Raw genomic sequence first — 24665 nt, 5'->3', positions numbered from 1 at the left:
GGTCGAATGTGCACGAGGCCTTTAGCACGGTCGTCGTATATGCACGAGGCCTTTAGCACGGTCGGATGCACCCGGTGTAAGTTCACGACGACGGAACTTCAATATCTATGAAACATGGCAGTACGGCTTTTCATTTCGGAGCAATGCGATGAAAAACGTAACTCGTATTTATTTGTATTAACGACAGAAACATGCTAAAAATAGCTCACCAAATTAAACCACTCCTCCATCAAAATTGGCGAATACAGTTAGCAAGTTGCCGACAGCATCTCCAGTCTACAGTCTGTTTGAGAAAAGAGGAAATTTATTTGAGTTCTATGAAATCTTTCAATGTATCACTGTCATCAGTATCACACGCCAATTTGTTTTTGCCATCAAGAGGTGCCTCTTATTGAATCCCGTCCAATGTTCCATGACAAACGAGACACGGGCTGGGTTTTTATCTGACTGTCAATGGGAGCGAGTCTAGGAGCTTACGTTACGTGGAGCTTAAAGGTGCTTTATCTATCAATGAGATGGTATCAGAAAAATACATAGCAAGATCGGTATAAGCTGAAAGGATTTCAGTGAGAAAAAATTAGGCCGCTAGGCAGCTAACTTCACGCCGCTAGGCCGCTAACTTCACGCCGCTAGGCCGCTAACTTCACGCCGCTAGGCAGCTAACTTCACGCCGCTAGGCCGCTAACTTCACGCCGTTAGGTAGCTAACTTTACGCGGCATTACATACATTTTGCTAACTCAGCTTGCCCACGAAGTTTCCATGACGATACAATATTTCTATTTGGATTGAAGCCATGTATTTTGATTGCTATTTTAGGACATGAGTGATATATTTCTGCTTTCTAAACATTTGAAGGCAAATCTTGAAGTATTAAAACCCACGCCAATCTTATTTCATGATTATTTCAACGCCAAAACCAATATAAGCTCCGCCGCGAGCTCCCACAAATGAATACATAAACATGCAATATTACTAGTTCTCAGCCTAATCGTCAGTGCATTTGGCTTGTACAATAAAGAAACAAGTGTAGAGAACGGTACTATGTTAATGTTATTTGGTGTTTGTATTTTTTTGTTGGCCAATGACAATGAAGGATTTCTCAAATTTTCTGTGCATTAATTTTACGTAGATCGATTGTGAGGAATGCACCAATTTAGAGTTCAGTTTTGACGATCTACAGAAACTAGAGTGGGCAACTTGAACACGAACATACATCGTATACACAAACGTTTTGGACACATCTCGTAGGTAATTGTTTCAAAGGGCTGTTTACATTTTCTATGTTTAAGTTATGCGTACTTTTTACTCATGAACTATTTCAATTTTCCGGCCATTATTGGCAGATTGTCCTCACTCGGACGCTATCTTCACACGTAATCAGCCCTAAACCTTCCTAAGAATGATTAATGTTTGTGAATGTGATCAGATTAAAGTTCACTTGAGCTGTAAAATGTGCCGGACATCATTTTGATGCGCTGACACTTGTTTATCGATATTATTTTGTGACATTATTACGTGATTAGAAAAACACATAAATTATTAATAATCTTAATTAAAAAAATGTTAGAATTGTTATTTTCAAATTTGTTACTGATTTCCGTACGTAACAAAGCCGAAATTATACTTCGATTACAAATTACCATTCTTCTTCTAATTTTAAGTTAATCTACTTTAAATTGAATAATTTTACATGTTCATGCCTACGATCTCATTGAAAGTTTAATGTACATCAGTTCTTAACAAGAGCGTAGCAATATGTACTTAACCAATTATTTTGTTTAAGTACATACTTACAATCTTTAACTCTTTAGTGCTCTACTTAATAAACTACCCATACACTGAGTCAGCCAAAGTTTATATCTACCGCTTCACCTCATTGAAATCAATAACGGCTGATTGCTGATTTACTGAAATAAACGTATCGGAAAACTTGAGAAATACAACCTTCTCATTTGACAAAATATTACGTTGACCATTCATTGCTCTTAATATCCCAACATTTATATTGTTCTTGCTTTAATAAACCAACTGATACGATCATTTCCTACCGACAAATTGCCCCACAAATTGTCCCGAATGATAGAGTTAATGGTAGGAGTTGATGACCATCTGCTTCCCCTAACATGCAGCTCCACCAGCTAATTCATATTATAACAATACGGTACATGAGTGGATGAAATGTGCAGATACAATTACGCGAGCAACCTTCGGGTTTTACATGGGAATGTTTGACATGTAGACAATTCAGTTTATGCTTTTAAACCAGAAACTGTTTTGAGTTTGACATGCTCTGATTTTATTGCAATATAAAGGGTTTACTGTTGTTTTCAACGATGATATGAAATATGTAATATAAATCTGCTGAAAAAACACGTTGCGTGCAGATAATCAAAAAAGCCATACATGTATTTCCTCATCAACTGGCAGAAACGTATAACAATGGTAAAACGAGAACTACAAAATGGTTTATATTGTATATCTGGAGAACTAAAGCCCAGAAAATACCATTCAAGCAAGTTCTATCTGCTTTCATCTGCCTATTCATGTGTATAGTCACATTCCCTTCTTTTCTACTTTTTAACAATTCTATTTTCACATAAATCGGCAAAGCAAAGGAGTCATTGTTTTAATAATATCCGCCGTTTTCGGTCGACTGTCATTTGTCTAGGGCATGAACGGGTATATATTTTGGACTCGGTCACTTCCCGCGGGTGTCCGTGTAGACATTCCATGCCGCAGATTTTGATCGTTCGTCACATGAAAAGACGTAATACCGCCTCTGTTTAAAGTGTGTCACAAAGATGGTGGAACGTCATCATGAAAAAACACAAGTAGAAGAAACACCTTCCTCATTTACTCCAACAAGCATCACCTGACAAGGCTTACACAAAACACCCTAAAAGCAACTAACATAATTTACTGGCTGTATTGTCGGATACGTGGTATTAAACCTGTAGCTTGATACCCGCTAAAATGTACCAGACCCGCGGGTATCCGTCCAAGCCTTTCATGTGTACCCAGCCCGCGGGTACCCGCTCAAGCCCTACATGTGACCCCAGCTCGCGGGTACCCATCCAAACCTTATATGTGTCCCCGGCTTGCCAGGTATCCGTCCAAGCCCTACATGTGTACCCCGCCCGCGCTTACCCGTCCAAGCCTCATATGTGTCTCCGGCCCTGCGGGTATCCGTCCAGGCCCTACATCTGTACCCAGCCCGTGGCTACCCGGGCAAGCCTTATATGTGTCCCAGGCCCGCGGGTACCCGTCCAAGCCCTACATATGAACCCAGCCCGCGGGTACCCGTCCTAGGCTTATATGTGTCTCCGGCCCGCAGTTACCAGTCCAAACCCTACATGTGTACCAGGCCCACGGGTACCCGTCCAAGCCTTTCATGTTTACCCGTCCCGCGGGTACCCGTCCAAGCCTTTCATGTTTACCTGTCCCGCGTTCATGTTTACCTGTCCAGGCCATACATGTGAACCCGGACCCCTTCCAAGCCTTACATATGTCGCTAGCCCGCGGGTACCCGGCTGGGCCTTACATATGTCCCCGGCCCGCGGGTACCCGTCCAAGCCCTACATATGCCTACCCGTCCAAGCCCTACATATGTCTACCCGTCCAAGCCCTACATATGCCTACCCGTCGAAGCCCTACATATGTCTACCCGTCCAAGCCCTACATATGTCTACCCGTCGAAGCCCTACATATGTCTACCCGTCCAAGCCCTACATATGTCTACCCGTCCAAGCCCTACATATGCCTACCCGTCCAAGCCCTACATATGTCTACCCGTCCAAGCCCTACATATGCCTACCCGTCCAAGCCCTACATATGCCTACCCGTCCAAGCCCTACATATGTCTACCCGTCCAAGCCCTACATATGCCTACCCGTCGAAGCCCTACATATGTCTACCCGTCCAAGCCCTACATATGTCTACCCGTCGAAGCCCTACATATGTCGTTACTATGATAAGATTATAGTAGACAAAACTAAAAAAAACAGTTAAATAAAAGAAAATAATTGTGTATAGTTAAAAAGTTGTGTTGTGCCTTTGTATGTTTAAATACCAAGCAAAAGATGGAAGAAATGGAACAGTATAATTTATATTCCATATTAGTTTCCATATAAAAGGACAAAAGTCCACGGTCCAATCTCATCAAGAAAATATTCTATGAGTCACTTGTACCTAGGAGAGATTTTCAACAGTAGAACTGCACTGTTTTAATTCCTTTCTAGGTACAAAATACGTCCTAACCATTTGATTTTCGAGTTTTCTCCATTAAAAAAAACATCCGATTACTGTTGTTTGACTCACAATGACCGCCTCAGACTAGGCACACAGTAGAGGACACAATTCAAGCGGCAACAGTGTGACAGTCAAACACTAAGAAACCCAAACTCGCACAGTCAAAATATTAAGTTGTTGTCTACAAATACACACCCATCAAACGAAGTGTACTGAAGCCGAATATAACACGAAAGTTATATTAATTTTACTTAATTGTATAAAGTGGTAAAATTCAAATCAAAATAGTTTTACAAACTGTAGTACAGTTTTCTGCGATCAAAACAAAAGCCATCTAACAGAATACTTTTATTAGAAAACATCGCGTGCTACGATGCAATGTTTCAGTGTTATATCTTCGAGTGAATCGCTGAAATAAAATGGTTCTTGCAATTATTGATTGATGTTTTAATGGAATATCTACGACACAATAATGGCCGTAGTGTCATCAAATATTTATTCCTTAGCACATGAAACAATTGGAGGCAAACACATGGCGAGATGAAGTCAAACACGTCCACACGAGCCGTGTTTACCTTTCTACAGGCTTTAATGTAAGGAAGAAGAAGACTTTATTATGCAAACAAATCTGACAAGATTCATAGCAAAGCAGAATTAACAACAACGTATAATAATAATATACTGGTACAGATGTCATCTGGCATAGTAAGTTTACATAATATATTCAAAATAGCAACATGAAACTTATATACTTGAAGGAAAAAATTTCATGTCGGGGGAGACAACATGTATTCGATTCAATTTGTATTAGGTAAAAGCACGTCAGTCATATACTAAATGGCGCCTTATTTCAAAGGCCTTAAAAGTAAATGTGGCAAGATTTTTTAATTTGACTGAACTTTCACTATTTATCAATTGCATAAACTTGAAGAAACTTGGATTACGCCAAAAGTAGTTGTTTATATATTTTTTCTGATATCTTTATAACTATCGCATTGCAGAACAAAATGAAATCATTAATATTAATAGTCAAGATCAACACTACACAAGAAGTTTTTTTTTCAGTGATTAAGCTGTTTTTGATATCTTGTTTTTGAATTCCTTTTCTGATTTTAAATCATCAAATTTTGTATATCAAAATCTTAACGTTCAAACTAGTGTAAATGTAGCGCACTTTTTCAATATTCTGTTTTCAATGAAAGAACAATTACCAAAATAATAAGTACAACTCAGAGTTTCTCAGACCAAGGGTGTGTTTAGCTATACTAAAAAACACGCAACACAAAACGCTAGAAATTAGTCAACGGAACACAGACATCCCCACTTAAGCGAAAACAGGATCCACGGTACACAGATATCCCCACTTAAGCGAAAACAGGATCCACGGGACACAAACAATTCAAATTAAGCGAAAACAGGATCCACGGGACACTGATATCCCAAATCAAGCGAAAACAGGATCCACGGTACACAGATATCCCCACTTAAGCAAAACAGGATCCACGGTACACAGATATCCCCACTTAAGCAAAACAGGATCCACGGGACACAGATATCCCCACTTAAGCGAAAACAGGATCCACGGTACACAGATATCCCCACTTAAGCGAAAACAGGATCCACGGGACACAGATAAGTATCCCCTCTTAAGCGAAAACAGGATCCACGGTACACAGATATCCCCTCTTAAGCGAAAACAGGATCCACGGGACTCGGACAATCCCACTCAAGCTTATACAGGATCCACGGAACTCAGACAATCCCACTCATGCTAAAACAGGATCCACGGGACTCGGACCATCCCACTCAAGCTAATACAGGATCCACGGGACTCGGACAATCCCACTCAAGCTAATACAGGATCCACGGGACTCAGACAATCCCACTCAAGCTAATACAGGATCCACGGGACTCGGACAATCCCACTCAAGCTAATACAGGATCCACGGGACTCGGACAATCCCACTCAAGCTAATACAGGATCCACGGGACTCGGACAATCCCACTCAAGCTAATACAGGATCCACGGGACTCGGACCATCCCACTCAAGCTAATACAGGATCCACGGGACTCGGACCATCCCACTCAAGCTAATACAGGATCCACGGGACTCGGACCATCCCACTCAAGCTAATACAGGATCCACGGGACTCGGACAATCCCACTCAAGCTAATACAGGATCCACGGGACTCGGACAATCCCACTCAAGCTAATACAGGATCCACGGGACTCGGACAATCCCACTCAAGCTAATACAGGATCCACGGGACTCGGACAATCCCACTCAAGCTAATACAGGATCCACGGGACTCGGACAATCCCACTCAAGCTAAAACAGGATCCACGGGACTCGAACAATCCCACTCAAGCTGATACAGGATCCACGGGACTCGAACAATCCCACTCAAGCTGATACAGGATCCACGGGACTCGGACAATCCCACTCAAGCTGATACAGGATCCACGGGACTCGGACAATCCCACTCAAGCTAATACAGGATCCACGGGACTCAGACAATCCCACTCAAGCTAATACAGGATCCACGGGACTCAGACAATCCCACTCAAGCTAATACAGGATCCACGGGACTCAGACAATCCCACTCAAGCTAATACAGGATCCACGGGACTCAGACCATCCCACTCAAACTAATACAGGATCCACGAGACACATAATTATATCCCCACTTAAGCGAAAACAGGATTCACAGGAGAGCTGCGTTCACAAGACACGGACGCCCCCCCCCCCACCCGAAAAGCTTAAACAGGGTTCACGGGACACGGATGCCCCCTTCGAAGCAAGAACAAGGTCAATGAGACACAGGTGCCCGTACCCACGGTTGTTCTAGACCTAAAGCGACACAAATACACCCATCTATGATAAAACAGGGTCAAAACAGGGTCAACGGGACAGGATTGACCTCAAGCTTAAACAGAGTCGACGGGACACAAATGCCTTTACACATGCTAGAACTTTGTCCAAAGCAACACAGACGCACCCCCCCCCCCCCCCCCTCCTCCCATCCAGACCAAAACAGGGCACCGTGTCACAGATGCCCCCACTCAAGCTTAAACAGGGTCCTCGGGCAAAGATGCCCCCCCCCCCCTCCAAAACAAAAAGATGGCCCACGAGACACAGATGCTTTTAGATATTATTGTTTAATCTTTCTTAAAGGAAAGCTTGTGGAAAATAGCTGCTGCTCATTAAATTACCGACAATAACCGTTTGGCTGCAAGCTAATATTTCCTTTGGGAGCACATTCATATTTTCCTGACGTTAAATTATTCATTCACGTCAATCTTCATTTCGGACCGCGTATGGAGTTGTTAAGCTGTTATACGAGACCCAGTGTTTACTTGCAAAATTCAGAATATTTGCAAACTTGAGAATTGCTTAATATGATAGCAAATATATTTTGGGCGTTGACTTTACAAATACAAATACAAATACAAATACATTTGTATAGCTTGAAGGTGCTTTTCTAAGAAAATACTATGAACGAGCGTAATGTTGAATTTAATAATAGTGACATACCAGTTTATTTATTTTGTTGTATTTCGTTTGCGTTGCTTAGCGCGATATATTTCTTGTGTAAGGTTATTCCGGAAATAAGAGTTTTACTCCACCTGGCGACCGTCATTAACGGGGCAATTTGTAATATGCCATATTGAACTAACCGCTATTTGTAGACCAATACATATGTCGTTCTAGAACTGCTGTTCGCGGACTAACGTGGTATCAGAGCATTCCAGAAACTGGCATTTTTACGTCGGAAATGCTATGATATAGTGAAGAGTTATGGGTAAAACTTTACAGAAATTAAGTTGTTGCGGTCCTGATATATGCATATGAAAAAACATCATAAAAATGTTCTTGGTACTGTTTTACTAATATGCTTCCTGAAAAATGACATACGTATCAGAAAAAAACATGACAAAACGGGTGACAGCGATTTGAGTGATTCCGATATATACTATTCTGTACCGGATTTCATTCTTAAATCTTGTTTTTACAATTACCCATTAATTTATTTTGCGATGCTGGGACTCACAAGCCTTTGATTTCTTAGATCACGCCCATAGTCAGCTTATGGCAAAGAAGTCGGTAAAGGACTCGGGGCCACCACCATATTATAGAGACTTAATCAGGAATCCGAGTTGGACCCAGAAATAAATTACCGATATACCAAATGGAATCGAATTGTTCATCCATCGTTGGCTGGGAAAAGAGCTATAAACTCGAGTGCTGCAGCTAAACCTCCCCTAGGGAGCACGGTCATATACTCTGGGAGTAGGAAATTACTTTAAATTATTAATAACGGTCAATAAAGTGATCCAAAAGCCTTGCCGCTCCATGAAAAAAAAAATACAATTTTATCTTTGTATTGACAATAGATCAGACCAGATCTACTTCTTTCTAGTTATGTAAGTGATGTTTGAAACCATGTTATATATAATACACATACATGTTTCTCCTTGTACATTTGAAATTATAAAGTGACTTTTGTATACACATAAATGCTTCTCCTTGTACAATTGCAATTATAATGTGACGTTTGTATATAGATACATGTTCTCCTTGTACATTTGCAATTATAAAGTGACTTTTGTATACATATAAATGCTTCTCCTTGTACAATTGCAATTATAATGTGACGTTTGTATACAGATACATGCTTCTCCTTGCACATTTGCAATTATAAAGTTACGTTTGTATACACATAAATGCTTCTCCTTGTACAATTGCAATTATAATGTGACGTTTGTATACAGATACATGTTTCTCTTTGTACAATTGCAATTATAAAGTTACGTTTGTATACAGATACATGCTTCTCCTTGTACAATTGCAATTTTAAAGTTACGTTTGTATACAGATACATGCTTCTCCTTGTACAATTGCAATTATAAAGTTACGTTTGTATACAGATACATGCTTCTCCTTGTACAATTGCAATTATAAAGTTACGTTTGTATACAGATACACGCTTCATTGAATACCAACCGTTTAATTGGCTTCAAATTGTATTTCTATCAATTATAGTGGTTTTTGTTATGTTGGGACTTTTTTCTTTCTAAAAGCATTTTAATAGGAATCGTATTGCACTGTTTGCTAATATAAACCAATATTTAATTTGAAAAAAATGGGATTCGAACCTGTACATAATACGAGCACGCTTAACCACTTCACAGACATTCGCTTTTGAAAATTGCACATATATTCGGTTCAGTTTAAACATAATCCCTTTTGGTGATCTACCCTGGATGACCGGTCAACCACCTTCATATGTTGAAAACGGATTATCAGTTAAGATTAAGCGTCCGATTGTAGAAGTTGTTATTTTTTCATTAGTACGGAATAAATATTTACGTACATAGTTTGGGTCTTGGATTGAAAAACTAGTGTATTGGATTTTAGGTACTATTTGTAATATGAAAAAAACAACAAAAAAGCTGTTTATTTGAAAAGTGAAAGGTAATGGTAAATTGCATGTAAAGTAAAGAGGGTGTATAGTATGATCCATGCGTTTTATTTAAACATTCTACAAAGGGCGATTTTACTACCGGTTACGTACAAAATAAAGAATTGGTTGGTATATATACCAGCATGTAACAAAAGGCAGTAAGCTGACCATAAACATGCAAATGCATTTAACAAACATACTGATTATATTACAAGAAGTCTTTGAATCAAAATCTTGCATGTTAAATTGTTAAATTATGACACTACTGGCACTGGCAAACGGCGGTGATAAACGTGGCCCGTTCACAGACTTCATGCTGGCAAAAGTTTTGTTTAATTCGTGTTATTTTACTTAATACCTTAATGAAGAAAAGACACGAAATGATTGTGTTCAATGTCTGTCCCTACAAGATGTGACTGAGTCCCTTTAACCGCCGAGTTAGTACTATTCATTATTAGGTAGACTCTAGGTCTAAAATTTGCATAATTATGGTCATGAAAGAGGCAAAAAAACATAATGCAGGTATTTGCTCACCTGATTTATGTTCCAAAACGTATATCGATGTTAAAAATGTAAATAAACTAGTTTAGATCCATGCCATGCACCGTATACTTTTATGTATCTCTATAAAACCGAGTAGCCTCTATTGTGAAAGTGACTACCCAATATCGATGTTTCATGAAGCGTTAAAATGCAATATCTATCCATTCATAACTTATGTATACATCTGTTCAATGTCATTCTGTAGAACCTTGTGAAGTATAATCTACTGACTTATTATGGGCCTTCAACGATGCAAAAGTGGGTGGGGAAGGCCAAAAATTAAAATGATTGAAAGGTTCATGTTTAAAGTACGGCAACTTTCGGGAGACTAATCAATATTGCTAGTTATATTAAACTTGTCTGATAGGTTATGCCCATACACATTCTTACCAAATTTAGTGATGATTGGGCAAATGATTCTTCAGTTATTGATCGGAAAATATACTGGACGCTCCCCGGTCGACAACGTGAGTATAAAACTGTAACAGAAAATGCTATTTGAATTGTCAAAAAGCGATAGTAACATCTAACAAAATAGGCTTTAGTTAACAAAATTCCGTGTATTCAGGTAATTGATGATTGTCCATAGAAAAAACTTTATTCCAACAAAGTTCAAATATAAAATCATTAAAGTATTAAAATCATATTAAACCGCATTTTCTTCCCTTTTCTTCGAATATAGATGTCTCTGCAGCACGATTCCTTTTGTTACTTGATGTTCCGAGAAAAATCATCATCATCATCATCATCATCATCATCATCATCATCATCATCATCATCATCATCATCATCAGCAGCAGCAGCAGCAGCAGCAGCAGCAGCAGAGGCAGTCGCAGTAAAAGTACTTGGAGCAAGGATACAAGGTGAAATGGTGCAATAGAATATATTCGATATGAAACAAAATTTAAACAATATATAATATAAAGCAATCAAATTAATGGATGTCGAGCAGCACTGATAATAACAGTAGAACTGAGATAAAGACACTCCAATAAATATGCCTTTTGTTTGCATGTAGCTCACCTTGATACGAAATATAGGAGTACGCTTGGGCCTTATGCGGAATAAACATGCCTTTGGTTCGCATGTAGCTCACCTTGGTACGAAATATGGGAGTACGCTTGGGCCTTATGCGGAATTAACATGTATTTGGTTCGCATGTAGCTCACTTTGGTACGAAATATGGGAGTACGCTTGGGCCTTATGCGGAATTAACATGCCTTTGGTTCGCATGTAGCCCACCTTGGTACGAAATATGGGAGTACGCTTGGGCCTTATGCGGAATTAACATGCCTTTGGTTCGCATGTAGCTCACCTTGGTACGAAATATGGGAGTACGCTTGGGCCTTATGCGGAATATAAACATGCCTTTTGTTCGCATGTAGCTCACCTTGGTACGGAATATGGGAGTACGCTTGGGCCTTATGCGGAATATAAACATGCCTTTTGTTCGCATGTAGCTCACCTTGGTACGGAATATGGGAGTACGCTTGGGCCTTATGCGGAATATAAACATGCCTTTTGTTCGCATGTAGCTCACCTTGGTACGGAATATGGGAGTACGCTTGGGCCTTATGCGGAATTAACATGCCTTTTGTTAGCATGTAGCTCACCTTGGTACGAAATATGGGAGTACGCTTGGGCCTTATGCGGAATATAAACATGCCTTTTGTTCGCATGTAGCTCACCTTGGTACGAAATATGGGAGTACGCTTGGGCCTTATGCGGAATATAAACATGCCTTTTTTTTTTTTTTTTTTTTTTTTAATAATATTTTATTGCATAGTTATAAACATTATTACAATTGTCAAAATATTTACATACATGTTTATAGAAAAGTTTGAAATAAATGTTATCAAAGTTGTATGCAAAAGGGTCGGGCCACAAGTTATCAACAACATTAGTTACGGCCCTCCCCTTGTAGTTTCGTTAGAGTTAACAAGATGATTGGTATGTAAAGTAGTATATGCTAAAAAGAGCATAATGCATAATATGCTAAAAGTATATAATGTATTTAATTTGTGAATTTGCGTGTATAAGTAATATTCGTTATATTATTAGAAAAAAGAGAAGAAACACAACATTGTATCAAACAAGAAAATGAAGAATTGATATAGAAGAAGAAAAAGAAACTGACGAGAGAAAAAAAAGGACAGAGAAAAAACATATAAAGGAGACAAAAGCACACACCCCAACCACAACCCTCACATAGCGTTACATCAAATGTTACAGCGCTTATGCTTCCACATGGCTATTTACTATTTCGTATACTCGCTTAGGTAGTTTGCTGGTGAAATCTTCCTGTATGTTTAATATAGGCTTGGACTTGTTGAAAGAGTTTACTATTATCGTCATCAGTTAAACTGTCTATACCATTCAGGAGTTTATCAGGACTTAAAGGGTGATAGGGTCTAGTTTTTGTAAATAAAGTTAATCTCGCATTTTCATATAAAGGACATCTGAAGAAATAATGTTCAGCATCTTCATAACTATTGCCACATTCGCAAAATGGATCGTCACGTAGAAAGTTGTTAAAAAGATCTGCATGAAGATTGCTACATTTGTTTCTTATTCGAGTGTGTTGAATTTGCATTAATCTCTCACCATGATAGTAGTAGTTTGGGACTGTTGGGGGTTTGTACATCTTTTTAAGCTGATTTGGTTCGAAATTTCGTAAGCCTTCTCAATGCCTAAATGTAATCTTTCCCACATTTCAACAGATGTATTGGGTTGGCGGTATACATTACAAATTATATAACTACTTGATCTGTCATAAACTTGCACCCAAATAGATTCTGGTATAATATTTTCAATATCAAATAATCGTTTCGGTCTGTAGACCGATGACGTATAGATGAGAAGACCGCCAGAGTACGATGAACAGTCTTTTCGAAAAACAGTATCAAATCCTTCGAGAGCAATATCTTCGTTTAGAATTTCGTGTGATAAATGCGTTTCCGTAAAGCAAAGTATGTTAAAATCTGACAGATTGTCCCTGACATAATCGATTTTATTACGTATACTACGGATATTTTGATGAAAAAGTGAGAAGCTGAAATTGTTTGTGTCTCCTGGACCGGGGTTTTGTTCAATATCACCAGATATAATAAGCAGCCTGTATAATGCAGTTGAAACAGACAAAACCAAAACGCAAAGAAGGTCGTTTAAATACATCATATCCGCAAAATCGTTATCAAAACGAGTTACTATTGACAACGTGCCAAACAAAGCAAATATGCCTGAAAAGGACGCGGGAATATTAACGGCCTGTATATGCAGCCAGGTGCTCAGGAGTTGTTTTATGAATAATATATAAAATATAAGTTTCAGAACAAGGCTACCCAGCGAATGTACTCGTATACTTGAAGTCGTTGGAAAGCGCTGTGTTTTACAATAAAAAAGTCCGATCGCAGATCTATATGCTTGAAGATCAATCACCTATGCGGATACAATACAACATACACACAAACATGTACAACCTGCGATCGGAGCAAAAGAGAAACAAATATAAGCATATTAAGGGTTTCCTGGGGTGTGGCTAAGTAATGAGACAAAAAGGGAAAGAGAAATAAGTAAAACATATGTTGAAGAACTGTAAAAAAAATCAACTACGTTCAGATGGGACAAGTAGTTATACATTTACGGTTAAACTTTAAATAATTATTCAGCAATGCGTTAAAATAAGTATACAATCATGTAATGTTGATAAGACGATGACTATCGATGGTCGTTTAACAATAGGATTAGGACAAAATATAAAACTGTGTTAGGCCATACATATTAACAATGTAATTTAGATATGTGTCATAATCAATATTTAATAGATGGTAGCCGCAACTAGCAGATACAATCATATATATAAACTTAAACATGCAGATATTATTTCCCAATACGTACACTAATTTTATTTTAATTTAAGAAAAAAACCTTATTTTATTTCAATATGTCTAGTATCATCAGGGATCACTAGGACCCTTTAACAACCTAATAAAACGTGTAATGGCCTTAATCGACTGTCAATATCATAATAACCATTATCTCGTGTTTCTCATGTTGGTATTTGTCAAGTATTATTTCATTTACACAAAAGTTTGACCATTTGGATATACACGTTTTGTTACATTATCGGAATAACTTTAAACATACATTTCAATAGTTTTCAAAAATAATTATTAGGAATACTTAGTTGCTATAGAGAGTCAAATGAAATGTCAAAAACAGAAGTGTAACACATACGAACATATGTATGTGAATAATTGAAGAACAGTCATAATACATGGATAATAACTATCGTAACCGTGGACATGTACAAACACATCTAGAGATAATGCTAATGTGGACATAAGTGAACTATATACAACGAGGACTTATTCAATGAAGTAAATGTATGTACATGTTCATGAGAGTGTATGCTATTTTAGTTTTTATTTGTAAAAAAACGAACATTGATAAATTTGAGACAAATTCAAGACAGTTGTGCAAAATTTGACATCTTAATTAAAGTAGATTAGTAGTTTAAGTGTACTACAGTGTAGTTACTGGATATATTTACTAACGGTATTCAGTAATACTTTGCAACAATTAAAACAAAAACAAAAAAGCAGGATATAACATCGGATTTGACTATGGTAAGTAATCTTTCGTATTAATAAGTAAATAGTTGGCATTTTAATTCGGTTATACATTAACTATATATTAACAGTTTTAGCAGCACTAGACTCCCAGACTCACAAAACACAGTAACACTGGTTACACCAGTTACACTTGTTGCTCGCCGGATATCTGCAGAATGTCATCAAGGTGCTTGATCTGACGACCTTTGTCTTCACCATGGAGCTGAGCGAACACACGGCAGCCTGAAACCCAAGTCTTTGTCACTTTGTTCGCTCTTTTCAGCTGTCTGCAACGGAAGCCCAGGTATTCTCGGTATGGGGTTAGATTTTCCTGGACAAATAACCCATCGGCCAGTCTCTTTCTGTTCCAGTACATCCGGTCCCTAGCTTTTGAATTGGTAAACTTAATGATTACTTTTCTGTGACCCATGTCAACATATCGACCCTTTCTATGACATTTGTCAATGTCAGCACTTGTGAGTTCAATGCCAGCTCTCTGTGCTTCATTTAATATCTTCTTTTCTAGGATCTCGGCACTTTCATCTGGTTTGTCTCCAGGGACATTAGCAATGTCCAGGCACATCCGTCTGCCATACTGGTTTAATTCGTCCTGCTCCAGCTTGGCTTCTTTAAGTTCTTCTCTGAGTTTTGAATTTTCTGATTCAAGGGAGGTGACCTTACTTTGGAGATTTGCTGTTTCTTTCTCAATAGAGTTTCTGATTTCAGCCTTGATTTCATTCAAAATACTTGATTTCAGAGCCTCTTTAATATCGTTTATCAACATTGGGGCCATTTTTGCACATAGCTGTTCAAGATCTGCGTCTGTTAGAGCCATCGTTGGTAGTGTTTCAGGTGGGTGGGGTGGGTTTGATTCAGTTTGGCTGGGTTGAGGTTCTGTGTCCAGGTCAAGGGGATCAAAATAGTCACTCTCACTATCACTATGGTCTGTATCTAGTAAATGTTTTTTACTTGATGGTCTGAGACTTACCCCGGGCGACGAAAGGTTTCTCTTGCGACGTCTATTTTTTTTTGGACGGCATCAACAATCAGTTTATTTGTCACAATTACTTTTAAAGGATCTTTAAATGTGGCTCATACGGCAGTCCGCTAGATGCGTTGCATATCTCAGTTTTAGTTTACCTAATACCATTCATAATCTCCCATCTGAAGTAGATGATATCTCGAAAATTCACATATTTTTTCTACCGAAATTCAAATGTCCACCATCTTGTTTTCAACCGGAACCGGAATTCTCACCTTGGTACGAAATATGGGAGTACGCTTGGGCCTTATGCGGAATTAACATGCCTTTTGTTTGCATGTAGCTCACCTTGGTACGAAATATGGGAGTACGCTTGGGCCTTATGCGGAATATAAACATGCCTTTTGTTTGCATGTAGCTCACCTTGGTACGAAATATGGGAGTACGCTTGGGCCTTATGCGGAATTAACATGCCTTTTGTTCGCATCTAGCTCACCTTGGTACGGAATATGGGAGTACGCTTGGGCCTTATGCGGAATTAACATGCCTTTGGTTCGCATGTAGCTCACCTTGGTACGAAATATAGGAGTACGCTTGGGCCTTATGCGGAATATCAACATGCCTTTTGTTCGCATGTACCTCACCTTGGTACGAAATATGGGAGTACGCTTGGGCCGTATGCGGAATACAAACATGCCTTTTGTTTGCATGTAGCTCACCTTGGTACGAAATATAGGAGTACGCTTGGGCCTTATGCGGAATTAACATGCCTTTTGTTCGCATGTACCTCACCTTGGTACGAAATATGGGAGTACGCTTGGGCCTTATGCGGAATTAACATGCCTTTGGTTCGCATGTAGCTCACCTTGGTACGAAATATGGGAGTACGCTTGGGCCTTATGCGGAATTAACATGCCTTTTGTTTGCAAGTAGCTCACCTTGGTACGGAATATGGGAGTACGCTTGGGCCTTATGCGGAATTAACATGCCTTTTGTTCGCATGAAGCTCACCTTGGTACGGAATATGGGAGTACGCTTGGGCCTTATGCGGAATTAACATGCCTTTTGTTTGCAAGTAGCTCACCTTGGTACGGATTATGGGAGTACGCTTGGGCCTTATGCGGAATTAACATGCCTTTTGTTCGCATGAAGCTCACCTTGGTACGGAATATGGGAGTACGCTTGGGCCTTATGCGGAATTAACATGCCTTTTGTTTGCATGTAGCTCACCTTGGTACGGAATATGGGAGTACGCTTGGGCCTTATGCGGAATTAACATGCCTTTTGTTTGCAAGTAGCTCACCTTGGTACGGATTATGGGAGTACGCTTGGGCCTTATGCGGAATTAACATGCCTTTTGTTCGCATGAAGCTCACCTTGGTACGGAATATGGGAGTACGCTTGGGCCTTATGCGGAATTAACATGCCTTTTGTTTGCATGTAGCTCACCTTGGTACGGAATATGGGAGTACGCTTGGGCCTTATGCGGAATTAACATGCATTGTGTTCGCATGTAGCTCACCTTGGTACGAAATATGGGAGTACGCTTGGGCCTTAAGCGGAATTAACATGCCTTTTGTTCGCATGTACCTCACCTTGGTACAAAATATGGAAGTACGCATTGGCCTTATGCGGGGAATAAACATGCATTTGGTTCGCATGTAGCTCACCTTGGTACGAAATATTGAAGTACGCTTGGGCCTTATGCGGAATTAACATGCCATTTGTTCACATGTACCTCACCTTGGTACGAAATATGGGAGTACGCTTGGGCCTTATGCGGAATTAACATGCCATTTATTCACATGTACATCACCTTGGTACGAAATATGGGAGTACGCTTGAGCCTTATGCGAAATTAACATGCCATTTGTTTGCACGTAGCTCGAAAATACGATTACGCATATACCTCATATATAACATAAATAACTGTGGGATTTTCAATCAATTCAACGACATCTCAGTGGATTAAGATACAGTGAAATTTACATATCAATTCATGGACATCTCCTCAATGGGTTAGGATACAGTGGAATTTCCAAATCAATTTATGGACATCTCCTCAATGGGTTAGGATACAGTGGAATTTCCATATCAATTCATGGACATCTCCTCAATGGGTTAGGATACAGTGGAATTTCCATATCAATTCATGGACATCTCCTAAATGGGTTAAGATACAGTGGAATTTCCATATCAATTCATGGACATCTCCTCACTGGGTTAAGATACAGTGGAATTTCCATATCAATTCATGGACGTCTTCTCAATGGGTTAGGATACAGTGGAAGTTCCATATCAATTCATTGTCATCTCCTCAATGGGTTAATATACAGTGGAATTTCCATATCAATTCATGGACATCTCCTCAATGGGTTAAGATACAGTGGAATTTCCATATCAATTCATTGTCATCTCAATGGGTTAGGATACAGTGGAATTTCCATATCAATTCATTGTCATCTCCTCAATGGGTTAGGATACAGTGGAATTTCAATATCAATTCATGGACATCTTCTCAATGGGTTAAGACACTGTAGAATTTACATATCAATTCATGGACATCTCCTCAATGGGTCAAGATACAGTGGATTTTCCATATCAATTCATGGACATCTCCTCAATGGGTTAGGATACAGTGGAAGTTCCATATCAATTCATTGTCAACTCCTCAATGGGTTAAGATACAGTGGAATTTCCATATCAATTCATGGACATCTCCTCACTGGGTAAAGATGCAGTGGAATTTCCATATCAATTCATGGACATCTCCTAAATGGGTTAAGATACAGTGGAATTTCCATATCAATTCATTGTCATCTCCTCAATGGGTTAGGATACAGTGGAATTTCCATATCAATTCATGGACATCTCCTCAATGGGTTAGGATACAGTGGAATTTCTATATCAATTCATGGACATCTTCTCAATGGGTTAAGATACAGTGGAATTTCCATATCAATTCATGGACATCTCCTCAATGGGTTAGGATACAGTGGAATTTCCATATCATTTCATGGACATCTCCTCACTGGGTTAAGATACAGTGGAATTTCCATATCAATTCATTGTCATCTCAATGGGTTAGGATACAGTGGAATTTCCAAATCAAATCATGGACATCTTCTCACTGGGTTAGGATACAGTGGGATTTCCAAATCAGTTCATGGACATGTCCTCACTGGGATAGGATACAGTGGAATTTCCATATCAATTCATGGACATCTCCTCACTGGGTTTAGATACAGTGGATTTCCATATCAATTCATGGAAATCTCCTCACTGGGTTAAGATACTGTGGAATTTCCATATCAATTCACGGACATCTCCTCACTGGGTTACGATACTGTGGAATTTCCATATCAATTCATGGACATCTCCTCACTGGGTTAGGATACAGTGGAATATGAATATCAATACATGGACATCTCCTCAATGGGTTAAGATACAGTGGAATTTCCATATCAGTTCATTGTCATCTCCTCACTGGATTAAGATACAGTGGAATTTCCATATCAATTCATGGACATCTCCTCACTGGATAAAGATACAGTGGAATTTCTATATCAATTCATGGACATTCCCTCAATGGGTTAAGATACAGTGGAATTTCCATATCAATTCATGGACATCTTCTCAATGGGTTAGGATACAGTGGAATTTCCATATCATTTCATGGACATCTCCTCAATGGGTTAAGATACAGTGGAATTTCTATATCAATTCATGGACATCTCCTCAATGGGTTAAAATACAGTGGAATTTCCATATCAATTCATGGACATCTTCTCAATGGGTTAAGATACAGTGGAATTTCCATATCAATTCATGGACATCTTATCAATGGGTTAGGATACAGTGGAATTTCTATATCAATTCATGAACATCTCCTCACTGGGTTAAGCTACAATGGAATTTCTATATCAATTCATGGACATCTCCTCAATGGGTTAGGATACAGTGGAATTTCCATATCAATTCATGGACATCTTCTCAATTGGTTAGGATACAATGGAATTTCCATATCAATTCATTGTCATCTCCTCACTGGGTTAAGCTACAATGGAATTTCCATATCAATTCATGGACATCTCCTCAATGGGTTAAGAAACAGTGGAATTTCCATATCAATTCATGGACATCTCCTCAATGGGTTAAGATACAGTGGAATTTCCATATCAATTCATTGTCATCTCAATGGGTTAGGATACAGTGGAATTTACATATCAATTCATGGTCATCTCCTCAATGGGTTAGGATACAGTGGAATTTCCATATCAATTCATTGTCATCTCAATGGGTTAGGATACAGTGGAATTTCCATATCAATTAATTGTCATCTCCTCAATGGGTTAGGATACAGTGGAATTTCCATATCAATTCATGGACATCTTCTCAATGGGTTAGGATACAGTGGAAGTTCCATATCAATTTATTGTCATCACCTCAATGGGTTAAGATACAGTGGAATTTCCATATCAATTCATGGACATCTCCTCACTGGGTTAAGATACGGTGGAATTTCCATATCAATTCATTGTCATCTCAATGGGTTAGGATACAGTGGAATTTCCATATCAATTCATTGTCATCTCCTCAATGGGTTAGGATACAGTGGAATTTCCATATCAATTCATGGACATCTTCTCAATGGGTTAAGATACAGTGGAATTTCCATATCAATTCATGGACATCTCCTCAATGGGTTAAGATACAGTGGAATTTCCATATCAATTCATGGACATCTTCTCAATTGGTTAGGATACAATGGAATTTCCATATCAATTCATTGTCATCTCCTCACTGGGTTAAGCTACAATGGAATTTCCATATCAATTCATGGACATCTCCTCAATGGGTTAAGAAACAGTGGAATTTCCATATCAATTCATGGACATCTCCTCAATGGGTTAAGATACAGTGGAATTTCCATATCAATTCATTGTCATCTCAATGGGTTAGGATACAGTGGAATTTACATATCAATTCATGGTCATCTCCTCAATGGGTTAGGATACAGTGGAATTTCCATATCAATTCATTGTCATCTCAATGGGTTAGGATACAGTGGAATTTCCATATCAATTAATTGTCATCTCCTCAATGGGTTAGGATACAGTGGAATTTCCAAATCAATTCATGGACATCTTCTCAATGGGTTAGGATACAGTGGAAGTTCCATATCAATTCATTGTCATCACCTCAATGGGTTAAGATACAGTGGAATTTCCATATCAATTCATGGACATCTCCTCACTGGGTTAAGATACGGTGGAATTTCCATATCAATTCATTGTCATCTCAATGGGTTAGGATACAGTGGAATTTCCATATCAATTCATTGTCATCTCCTCAATGGGTTAGGATACAGTGGAATTTCCATATCAATTCATGGACATCTTCTCAATGGGTTAAGATACAGTGGAATTTCCATATCAATTCATGGACATCTCCTCAATGGGTTAAGATACAGTGGAATTTCCATATCAATTCATTGTCATCTCCTCACTGGGTTAGGATACAGTGGAATTTGAATATCAATTCATGGACATCTCCTCAATGGGTTAGGATACAGTGGAATTTCCATATCAGTTCATTGTCATCTCCTCACTGGGTTAAGATACAGTGGAATTTCCATATCAATTCATGGACATCTCCTCAATGGGTTAAGATACAGTGGAATTTCCATATCAATTCATGGACATCTCCTCACTGGGTTAAGATACAGTGGAATTTCTATATCAATTCATTGTCATCTCCTCAATGGGTTAGGATACAGTGGAATTTCCATATCAATTCATGGACATCTTCTCAATGGGTTAAGATACAGTGGAATTTCCATATCAATTCATGGACATCTCCTCAATGGGTTAAGATACAGTGGAATTTCCATATCAATTCATTGTCATCTCCTCACTGGGTTAGGATACGTGGAATTTGAATATCAATTCATGGACATCTCCTCAATGGGTTAAGATACAGTGGAATTTCCATATCAGTTCATTGTCATCTCCTCACTGGGTTAAGATACAGTGGAATTTCCATATCAATTCATGGACATCTCCTCAATGGGTTAAGATACAGTGGAATTTCCATATCAATTCATGGACATCTCCTCACTGGGTTAAGATACAGTGGAATTTCTATATCAATTCATGGACATCTCCTCAATGGTTTAAGATACAGTGGAATTTCCATATCAATTCATGGACATCTTCTCAATGGGTTAGGATACAGTGGAATTTCAATATCATTTCATGGACATCTCCTCAATGGGTTAAGATACAGTGAAATTTCCATATCAATTCATGGACATCTCCTCACTGGGTTAAGGATACAGTGGAATTTCCATATCAATTCATGGACATCTTCTCAATGGGTAAGGATACAGTGGAATTTCCATATCAATTCATGGACATCTTCTCAATGGGTTAAGATACAGTGGAATTTCCATATCAATTCATGGACATCTTATCAATGGGTTAGGATACAGTGGAATTTCTATATCAATTCATGGACATCTCCTCACTGGGTTAAGCTACAGTGGAATTTCCATATCAATTCATTGTCATCTCAATGGGTTAGGATACAGTGGAATTTCCATATCAATTAATTGTCATCTCCTCAATGGGTTAGGATACAGTGGAATTTACATATCAATTCATGGTCATCTCCTCAATGGGTTAGGATACAGTGGAATTTCCATATCAATTCATTGTCATCTCAATGGGTTAGGATACAGTGGAATTTCCATATCAATTAATTGTCATCTCCTCAATGGGTTAGGATACAGTGGAATTTCCAAATCAATTCATGGACATCTTCTCAATGGGTTAGGATACAGTGGAAGTTCCATATCAATTCATTGTCATCACCTCAATGGGTTAAGATACAGTGGAATTTCCATATCAATTCATGGACATCTCCTCACTGGGTTAAGATACGGTGGAATTTCCATATCAATTCATTGTCATCTCAATGGGTTAGGATACAGTGGAATTTCCATATCAATTCATTGTCATCTCCTCAATGGGTTAGGATACAGTGGAATTTCCATATCAATTCATGGACATCTTCTCAATGGGTTAAGATACAGTGGAATTTCCATATCGATTCATGGACATCTCCTCAATGGGTTAAGATACAGTGGAATTTCCATATCAATTCATTGTCATCTCCTCACTGGGTTAGGATACAGTGGAATTTGAATATCAATTCATGGACATCTCCTCAATGGGTTAGGATACAGTGGAATTTCCATATCAGTTCATTGTCATCTCCTCACTAGGTTAAGATACAGTGGAATTTCCATATCAATTCATGGACATCTCCTCAATGGGTTAAGATACAGTGGAATTTCCATATCAATTCATGGACATCTCCTCACTGGGTTAAGATACAGTGGAATTTCTATATCAATTCATTGTCATCTCCTCAATGGGTTAGGATACAGTGGAATTTCCATATCAATTCATGGACATCTTCTCAATGGGTTAAGATACAGTGGAATTTCCATATCAATTCATGGACATCTCCTCAATGGGTTAAGATACAGTGGAATTTCCATATCAATTCATTGTCATCTCCTCACTGGGTTAGGATACGTGGAATTTGAATATCAATTCATGGACATCTCCTCAATGGGTTAAGATACAGTGGAATTTCCATATCAGTTCATTGTCATCTCCTCACTGGGTTAAGATACAGTGGAATTTCCATATCAATTCATGGACATCTCCTCAATGGGTTAAGATACAGTGGAATTTCCATATCAATTCATGGACATCTCCTCACTGGGTTAAGATACAGTGGAATTTCTATATCAATTCATGGACATCTCCTCAATGGTTTAAGATACAGTGGAATTTCCATATCAATTCATGGACATCTTCTCAATGGGTTAGGATACAGTGGAATTTCAATATCATTTCATGGACATCTCCTCAATGGGTTAAGATACAGTGAAATTTCCATATCAATTCATGGACATCTCCTCACTGGGTTAAGGATACAGTGGAATTTCCATATCAATTCATGGACATCTTCTCAATGGGTAAGGATACAGTGGAATTTCCATATCAATTCATGGACATCTTCTCAATGGGTTAAGATACAGTGGAATTTCCATATCAATTCATGGACATCTTATCAATGGGTTAGGATACAGTGGAATTTCTATATCAATTCATGGACATCTCCTCACTGGGTTAAGCTACAGTGGAATTTCTATATCAATTCATGCACCTGTCCTCAATGGGTAAGGATACAGTGGAATTTCCATATCAATTCATGGTCATCTTCTCAATGGGTTAGGATACAGTGGAATTTCCATATCAATTCATTGTCATCTCCTCAATGGGTTAAGAAACAGTGGAATTTCCATATCAATTCATGGACATCTCCTCACTGGGTTAAGATACAGTGGAATTTCCATATCAAGTCATTGTCATCTCAATGGGTAAGGATACAGTGGAATTTCCATATCAATTCATGGTCATCTCCTCAATGGGTTAGGATACAGTGGAATTTCAATATCAATTCATGGACATCTTCTCACTGGGTTAGGATACAGTGGAATTTCCATATCAATTCATTGACATCTCCTCAATAGGTCAGGATACAGTGGAATTTATCAAATCAAGTGATGGACATCTCCTCAATGGGTTAGGATACAGTGGAATTTCCATATCAATTCATTGTCATCTCAATGGGTTAAGCTACAGCGGAATTTCCATATCAATACATTGTCATCTCAATGGGTTAGGATACAGTGGAATTTCCATATCAATTCATTGTCATCTCAATGGGTTT

At 38.6% G+C, this 24665-nt stretch overlaps 1 protein-coding gene across 1 annotated transcript in view; it reads right to left on the bottom strand.

Annotated features, from left to right (window-relative positions):
• Nucleotides 1–10371, bottom strand: part of LOC128217814 (major facilitator superfamily domain-containing protein 4A-like) — a 70121-nt gene extending 59750 nt beyond the window's left edge. The window contains exon 1 of the mRNA XM_052925211.1: nucleotides 10251–10371. The gene's annotated coding sequence lies outside the window, so the exon portion shown is untranslated. The remainder of the gene's footprint in view (nucleotides 1–10250) is intronic.
• Nucleotides 10372–24665: the final 14294 nt, after the last annotated feature.

The sequence above is a fragment of the Mya arenaria genome, chromosome 14 (genome assembly GCF_026914265.1).
Source record: "Mya arenaria isolate MELC-2E11 chromosome 14, ASM2691426v1".
NCBI classification, from domain to species: domain Eukaryota; kingdom Metazoa; phylum Mollusca; class Bivalvia; order Myida; family Myidae; genus Mya; species Mya arenaria.
This window is presented reverse-complemented; position numbering and strand designations above follow the sequence as displayed.